This window comes from Lactuca saligna, chromosome 3 (assembly GCF_052625555.1).
Source record: "Lactuca saligna cultivar CGN05327 chromosome 3, ASM5262555v1, whole genome shotgun sequence".
Classification (NCBI taxonomy): Eukaryota; Viridiplantae; Streptophyta; class Magnoliopsida; order Asterales; family Asteraceae; genus Lactuca; species Lactuca saligna.
In genome coordinates this window covers 133,154,500-133,164,259 of record NC_136419.1, presented here as the reverse complement: position 1 = coordinate 133,164,259, position 9,760 = coordinate 133,154,500, and the positions used below count along the sequence as shown (strand labels likewise).

General features: G+C 29.6%; 1 pseudogene; it reads right to left on the bottom strand.

The window, feature by feature from the left end:
* Positions 1-1,183: 1,183 nt before the first annotated feature.
* Positions 1,184-2,818, bottom strand: LOC145033951 (NADH dehydrogenase [ubiquinone] flavoprotein 1, mitochondrial pseudogene; annotated as a pseudogene).
* Between the last annotated feature and the right edge of the window lie 6,942 nt (positions 2,819-9,760).

The window sequence follows — 9,760 nt, the reverse complement described above, 5'->3', positions numbered from 1 at the left end:
GAGTAAAATAATGTGACTTTAGTGAAACATGTAACTAATAAAACCGGTACACCGGAAAAATGGGTTAAATCGTCATTTTTACCGGTAATTCATGCTTTTTCATAAACAAATTCTATATTGGGACTTTTTCGTAAATTATGGTAAAATTTTAGGACTTTTCTGGAGATTTCTTATTTTTAAAACAATGAATATATTAAACAAATTTGATAAACATTTTATCCTAATAAATAAAGATCTTTTCGTCATATGTCATATTTTTATTCATTTTGCCACATGTAATTTTATGGTTATTTTAAATTAATTTTTATTCCACATGTCATTTTTATGATTTTTCTATTTTATTAAATTTCACAAAAAAATTTTAAATTAGGTGTAAGCCCCATGTATTACATGGATGTATTTAAAATAATTAAATATTTATAAACATTTAAGAAATTTAAATTTATAAGAAAAATGAAAAAGATATTGAATTACTAAAATTAAAATATATTTTTTTTCTTTTTTAAATTTAAACAAATCATTTACATAAAATAATCAAAACAAATTAATTACATTTTATTTTAAAATTTTAAAATTATAAGGAAAGTCCATTAATGAAATTGATATGCATTTATTATTAAATTTAAATACCATATGAAATTTAATAAAATAGGAAAACCACAAAATTACATATGGAATAAAAATTAATTCAAAATAACTACAAAATGACATGTAGCAAAATGAATAAGAGTATGAAAAGTAGCAAAAAAAACCTTCATTTATTAGAGAGGATCTAATCTAATAATAAATGCATATCAATTTCATTAATAAACTTTCTTTCTAATTTCAAAATTACTAAATTAAAGTTTCATTAATTTCTTTTATTTATTTATCTAAATTATTTGTTTAAATTGAAAAAAAAAAAAAACACACACACACACACTTTAATTTCTATAATTAAATATTTTCTTATTTTTCTTATAAATTCAAACTTCTTAAATATTTTGAATTTTATATTTAAATTTTCTTTTAAATGAACTCATATAATACATAGGTGTCACACCTAGTATTTAATTATGTCAATGATATTTGGTTTTTTTTTTTTTTTTTTTTTTGAACTTTATAACTACATCCACAACTATAACATCACTTTGAACAATATACTTTCACATGTTATAAAAGTTGTGTAGCATATTTTGCCCATCAAATTTGTTTTATTAACCAAACAAATAAAACCAAAAAAGTACCAATAGGATGAATTCACATCCTTAAACGCCTCACAACTCAAAAACATGCCAACCAAAAAAAAAAAAAAAAAAAAAAATCAATTACCCGCACATCGCAACTCTCTATCTGCATTCTCCTTAATCCGCCTCTCAAGCTCCGGCCTAAAATGGCGTATAAGACCTTGCACCGGCCACGCCGCAGCATCACCCAGCGCACAAATCGTATGCCCTTCAATCTGCTTCGTCAACTCATAAAGCATATCCACTTCCTCCATTTTCGCATTCCCGACCTTCATCCGCTCCATCATCATCCACAACCACGTCGTCCCCTCCCTACACGGTGTACATTGGCCGCAGCTCTCATGCTTATAAAAATACGCCAACCGTGCAATCGCATCCACGATATCCGTTGACTTATCCATCACAATCACCGCCGCCGTTCCCAGCCCAGACCCCACATCTTTCAATGCATCAAAATCCATCAACACATCATCACACACAGTTTTAGGAATCAACGCCACCGACGAACCACCGGGGATCACCGCCAGTAAGTTATCCCAGCCACCGCGAACACCACCACAATGCCGCTCTAGCAACTCCTTTAACGGGATACTCATCTCCTCTTCGACTGTGCATGGTTTGTTTACATGACCGGAGATACAAAACAATTTCGTCCCGGAGTTATTCTTCCTCCCGAAACCCGCGAACCATTCCGGGCCACGTCTGAGAATCGTCGGAGCAACGGCGACCGTTTCCACGTTTGTGACAGTCGTTGGACATCCGTAAAGACCGGAGTTCGCCGGAAACGGAGGTTTCAATCTGGGTTTCCCTTGCTTCCCTTCGAGACTTTCTAGGAGTGCAGTTTCTTCACCGCAGATGTAAGCTCCGGCGCCGAAAGCTATATGAACATCGAAATCGTACCCTGAACCACAAGCGTTTTTTCCCAATAAACCAGCGGAGTAAGCTTCAATTCTTGCCTTCTCGAGGCTGAGTCGTTCGTTAACGTATTCTCCCCGGATGTAGATATAGGCGGCGCATGCTCTCATCCCTACTCCGGCGATTAAACATCCTTCAAGTAGTTTATGAGGATCATGTCGCATGATTTCTCGATCTTTGCAGGTTCCTGGTTCACTTTCGTCTGCGTTGATTACAAGATAAGATGGTCGGCCATCGGAGGCTTTTGGCATGAACGACCATTTGAGCCCCGCCGGAAAACCAGCTCCACCGCGACCACGTAAACCGGATTTCTTGATTTCTTCAACGATCCAATCGGTGCCTTTGTGTATTAAATCTTTGGTTCTATGCCAATCACCACGTTTTCTGGCGGATTTGAGGTAAGGGTCGTGTACACCGTAGAGATTGGTGAAGATGCGATCTGAATCGTTTAAGTTGCCGAAGTGGGATTTTTCCGGTGGTGGTTGTGCGGTGGTGAAAAGACGAGTTCCCAGCATGGAACTCCCATTGTGATGCCATGTCGAAGAAGCTCTTTGTAGAGAAAGATTAATCCTCCTCATGAATTAAATCAGAAATTGCTAAGAAAATTAAAAGAATTTAGAAAAAAGAATGTGGTTCTGAAACGTAAATTTCCCGGCGATGAGCATATCCATGCATGATTGAATGTATTTGCAAAATGATAATGATCAGTCACTGATCCGATTTTCATGACGAAGGTTTGCAAGGAAGGGAATGAATTAGTCAATATCATTTTACTATAACCAAATGAGAACAACTTTTGTTGAATAATTAGATTATGAACTCGATGGGTCAAATGTTAGCAAGTTCTTGAAATTAAATTAAATTTGTAGTAACTTGATTTGCATTTCATTGACACATTTTGGATCGAGTTTTTTATTTTTATGAAAAGTAAATTCTATAAATGTTTAACATATTAAAATGAACAAATTATTGAAATCGTCTCTATAGTTTTGTTAAATTTGTGTTTGGTCTCTAATTTTTGTTTTGCATTCGGATTGTTCTTATTGTTTTATTTTGTTTTATTTTTCGTCACTCATAGACATGAAAAGACTATATTCGTCGCTCCCCCAAGATAAAAAGACTATATTACCCTTTCTATTCTTCTTTTTGATTTTTTTGCTATTTTATTTATTATTTATTAATTAAAGAAAAATAATTATTGAAATCGTCCCTCCCACTCGCACCACAATCACCATAAGCCATCGACAACCACCATAGGCCACTGAAAACCACCACTAGCCACTGAAAGCCACCCTTCACCACCTATAATCACCACCAAGTGATTCCAATATCACTAGCATCCACCGATTTTAGCTCTAATACATACCACATAATTGATTTCATTAATTCACACCCCAACATCAAATCCTGAAAATCAAACTTGAACATAGAAATCAAAACCTGAAAACAAAAATCAAAACCATAACAAAATCAAATTCTTAAATAAAAAACCTAACCAAAGTCAAATACCAATATCCCAAAATCAAAACCTAAACTGAAATGAAATCCAGATATGGAATCAAAACCCAAAAGCAAAACCTAATATAAAAATGACGATGGAATAAAAAATTGATGAAATCCTTGAAATCAAATACGGTTTTCCAGAAGAATGGGGTTAAATAACAACACTCAGTGAAGGAGATGGTGGTGGTTGGAGGATTTTGGCGAACACGATGCTCCATCTATTCAGGTAGATGGCGAAGAAGGAAGAGCGAGGATGGAGCGGCAGAAAGATGAAGAGAAGAGATTGATGATGCAGATTAATGGTTTCTTGGTTTCTTTCGGTGACGTTTCTAGGTGGTTTCCCGGTGATGCTTCGTTGGTGGTTGTGGCTTCCAGGAGAAATGAGAGGAATGGAACTTGATGAGGGAGATAAGTGACGACAATGGAGGGGAAAGAGATAATGAGGTGAGAAACCCACATTTTTTATATTTAATAATAATCTTTAAAGGTTAATATTAAAAAATCAAAAATAAATCAAAAAAGAAATGACCAAGGGTAATATAGTCTTTTCATGTCTGTGAGGGATAAAAAAACGCAACCAAATAAAACTAGGGATGGGCATATGGGCCGGGGAACCGGCCGGAACCGGTCTCAGAACCGGAACCCGATGGAACCGGTCGGGCCAGGATCGATACTATAATTTCATCAATTTTTAGAACCGAGACCTGGTAAGAATCGGTCGTTGGAACCGGCCCAAAACCGGGAACCGGACCGGATAACTCACTCAAATTTTGAAAGTTGCATAACTCACTCAATTTAACTTTTTTTACCTGAATCTTTTTCCTACATGTAGATTATGATTTTTAGTTAAGTTTAGACTATAAAAATGCTTGATTTGGTTAAACAATGAATGATTTACAAGCCCCACAAGGAAGGGTGTCAAATCAAAAAAAAAATTATGTTTCAGCAATTAAATGTAATATGATATTGTTGTTCAAATGTACATAACTCACTCAATTTAACTTGTTTTGACCTGAATATTTTTCCTACATGTAGATTAGGATTTGTAGTTAAGTTTATACTCTAAAAACGCTTGATTTGCTTAAAAATTGAATGATTTACAAACCCCACAAGGAAGCGTGTCAAATCAGATTTTTTTTTTTAATGTTTCAGCAATTAAATGTAATCTGACTTTGTTATTCAAATATGCATAACTCCCTCAATTTAACTTGTTTTGACCTGAATCTTTTTCCTACATGTAGATTAGGATTTTTAATTAAGTTTAAGCTATAAAAACGCTTGATTTGGTTAAAAATTCAATGAGTTACAAGCTCCGCAAGGAAGGGTGTCAAATCAGATTTTTTTTTTTTATGTTTCATGAATTAAATATAATCTGACTTTGTTGTTCAAATGTGCATAACTCACTCAATTTAACTTGTTTTGACCTGAATCTTTTTCCTACATGTAGATTAGGATTAGTGGTTAAGTTTAGACTATTAAAAAGTTTGTATTGGTTAAAAATTGAATGAGTTACAAGTCCCGCAAGGAAGGGTGTCAAATCAAAAAAAAATTATGTTAGAGCAATTAAATGTAATCTGACTTTGTTGTTCAAATGTGCATAACTCACTCAATTTAAGTTTTTTTTTTTACTTGAGTCTGTTTCCTACACTTGGTTTAGATTTTGTAGTTAATTTTAGATTATAAAAACGCTTGATTTGGATAAAAATTGAATGAGTTACAAGCCCCGCAAGGTAGCGTGTCAAATCAGACCGGTTCCAAAATCAAAAACCCGGTAAAAAAACGGAATTGGCAGAACCGGAACCAGTAGAACCATCGGGCCGGTTCGGTTCTTGATATTAATCGAAGTCGGTTCCCGGGTCGGGTCGGGTCGGTCAGTTTGCTCATGCCTAAATAAAACAATAGGGACGATCCGACTGCAAAACAAAAGTTAGCGACAAACACTCAAATTTAACCAAACTATAGGGACGATTTCAGTAATTTGTTCTATTAAAATCTTGAATTAAGCTTGTTTTTTTCAAGCATGTAGCAAGATTCAAAGAGTCATGAAAACAATTAATAGAGCCGGTCATGGTGATTTAAATATTCTCAAATACTTGAGTTATAAAAAAAATGACACTTATCATTATTATAAGTTATATATATATACATATATATATATATATATATATATATATATATATATATATATATATATATATAGAGAGAGAGAGAGAGAGCGTTAAGTTCAAATGTTTCTAACAACTATTATATCCTTTTAAGGACTAATGAGAATTCAAGAAATATTAAATCATTAAATAAATCTATAAAGGTATATTAGTAATCTTAGGTATAATTAATTATGGTAAATAGAAAAAAAAAATCTTTGGTTACTTTTAAACCTATGAAATTGAAAACCTTATATCTATTGTTTAAAAATGATAGAATCATGGGTGTTGTTATGGACACTTCATCCTAATAGTCTATTATAGACAAATGCTCTAATACTATTATAGTCTAAATTTCATAACCATAATTAATTATTTCTACTAAAAAAGTATTTTTCTTTTTCATTTTTTTTACTTTTATTATTATTACTATTATTATTATTGTTTGAAACCATAGTTAACCGAATTGAACATCATTCAAATTAATTACAAAAAATGTGTATAATGAATACTGAAATTAAAGATATTTCTTCTTAATTTTAATATAATAATTGAAGTATATATATATATATATATATATATATATATATATATATATATATATATATATATATATATATAGGTTCAGGTTCATTTGAGACCATTATAATTTTGTAAGACCGTGAGACCAAATCTAAAAATAATTTTAAAATGCAAAATAAATGGAAAAATCCAAAAATTCTTTTTTTTAAATATTATTTTCGGAACTTGAATTAACTAAAAAAAATAAAAAAAAAATCTCATTTTTTTTAAGAATACGTGAAATATTCTAAATAGAATATTACACTAACATATTCTAAAAAATAATTTTAAAATGCAAAATAAATGGAAAAATCTAAAAATTCTTTTTTTAAATATTATTTTCAGAACTTTAATTAACTAAAAAAATAAAATAAAATAAAATTCTATTTTTTTAAAAAAATACGTGAAATATTCTAAATAGAATATTACACTGTACATATTATAAAAATAATTTTAAAATGCAAAATAAATGGAAAAATCAAAAAATTCTTTTTTTAAATATTATTTTCGGAACTTGAATTAACTAAAAAAAAAATTAAAAATTAAAAAAAAAAATAAAAAAATGCGTTTGACGGTCTTACAAAATTAGGCTGTCTCACATGAACCTAACCATATATATATATATATATATATATATATATATATATATATATATATATATATATATATATATATATATATATATATATATATATATATATATATATATATATATATAAAAGAGGGTTACGGACTTTTAAAAATTTATAAAAAGCATTCCAAACCAATAATGTCCCTGCTAATATAATATTATTATAAAAATATATTCAAAGTTAATTCTTTTAGATTTTTTGTTTTATATAATTTTAAATATAATATAACAAAAATATGGTATGTTGTTTTGTATGCGCTGAATGAGTTTTTTTTTTTACGTGCCTACGTAATTTTTATTTTTTGAAAAGGAAAAAAAATAAGTTTATAAAAAAGGAAATGAAAAAACTAACTCACTTGAAACAAACAATACAAAGTAAATCTTTTTTTTTTTTTTTCTGTTTTTTCTTCCTGTAGATAATATGACCCCAAAAAAGTTATCTTTTTTTGTGATCATAAAATGTCTTTCTTTTGCTATTGACGTGAAGAGATTTTTTTTTATTACACTCCCATTTAGATTATGTACATATAAAAATATTTTTGAAAAAAAAATAAAGAGATAAAAAAAATCCCTTTAACAAATATGCAAAAGGTCCTACATAAAATAAATAAGAGGTGGCGCGTGTATCCCAAGTGATGCTGAAATTTGTTGGAATTTTGGTTTTACAACTTTTATAGCCTATATTTAAACTGGAGTTTGCATTTATTAAAATAGGTGGAGTGTAAAATTACAAACCCTAGAATCATATTGAATGCTAACCTAAATCACATATATAATGTTCATTTTCAATAGCCGGCATCTTCACTCAATACCATCGCCAACAACCCGTTGGCTTTTTGCTCTATTGTGGAATTGGTTTTTTTATTTTTATTTGTTGGTACATGAAGATTTAAGTTTTATCAACTACCATTGGAGGATTAATGATGTATTTCTTGATGAAAATCGGTTTTGTAAGTAATTTCCTTCGTTGTATTGTTTTCTATATAATGCAGTGGTTTAGTTAAACAGGTCAACTTAGCACCTATGTATCATTTATATATAGGTTTTGAAATAAAATATCATATTTTGGATTAACCTATTCATATTGATTGCCCTTATTTAGTAATGGAATCTATTCATACATATTGGAGCCATACTTTTCAGAATAGTATGAATTCATTATTTGCTATGAGATGAGATTCTATTCATTTAATTTAATATATCCAAATTGCTTAAAGAAACATGTATATGAATCATTCTTATGTTGAATTTTAATATGATTTAGTATCTCTTATGGAGTTAATATATTTATCTAACGATTTCATCCACTCTTCATTTTCATCACGAAAATAAAGTTAATAAATAGTAGTTAATATATATTTATGATAATAAAAATGTATCGACGATAAGAAGTTTTATGTAATTGTAATTTGTCTGTGTATTATTTTAGTTCAATTTGTGATTTTGAATTCCAATTTCTATTGTTCCTTATTATTGTATATTTGGAATCTATAATTATATTAGCAATAAATACAATACTTTTGAATGTATTCTGTTAGAATATATTTTGCTAGAATAAAATTCATGTATTCATTTCTGTCAAAAACTCAGAATGTATTCTGTTATATTTTATGTATTCTACCAAAAGATATAAGGTGATAATTAATTGCAAGTAACATGTTTTTAACCATTATTAGTTTTTATTGTATTTATGATATGAATGGCTGGAAGAATACGTCGAAGACCTAATAGGAATAACTTTAATACACGGGTCGGGGGATTGTAAACGGGTTAGGAATTTCGGAATTTCAACCCAACTCAACCCATTTAATTAGGGGTTCAAAACCTCAACCCAATCTACTACTTATTGGGTTGGGTTCGTGGATTGACACCCTTAGTTATGGGTTTCTTTATTTCATTATTATTATTATTATTATTTGTTTTATAAGTTTTAAAAATAAAAATGAATAAACAATTCACTTATTTTTTAAAAATTAGCAAAACTTTATTTTTTAAAGTAAAAAATGTTATGTTTTTTTTTAATTTAATTAAATAAAAAATTATCATGTGGTAAGTGGATTGAGTGAGTTGAAAAATATATGGTTTATATACATTGTAAGTTGGAAAAAATGGAAGAGAAAAAAACTCATGTACCGTGGATTAAGTAAAAGAATTTTGGCCCCAACTGCTCATTTTGCCCCTCTTTTGATGCCCATGACAATTAATCACGGTTGTAATGTTTCAACCTTTACCATTTGTTAATTATTATTATGGGTGGTTTTATTTGTAATGTAAAATCATAAATAAATATCGTTTCGAACGTATTACCGATATGCATATTTCATAATAAAGTAAAATAATGTCCCCTAAATGGTTTGGGTCATAATGTTTAGAAGTGGACTTGAAAATATGTTTCCAAAACGTACTTTAGTTCAAAGGCAAATCACATAACAATAATTATAGTTTAACTAAAAAAAATTTAACATCATTTGTTCTTCGGTTAGAACCATTTATGTTTGCAAAAAAAATTCCAACATGACCTGATGACCATGCTCACCTGTTAAACAATTAGGCTAGTTGACAACTTTTTTATGATATAGATTTACAAGATATAAACTTAGCACTTCTACAATGCATTGAACTTCATAGAGTTTAATGGATTGTCACATCATCTTTCTACAATCCATACAACTCTATTATTTTTTCTCTACAATGCATTGAACTCTACAAAATTCAATAGAATGTTATAAAATGTAATTTATAGTAAATATTTAAGAATTAATAACTTTCATTTTTCTCAT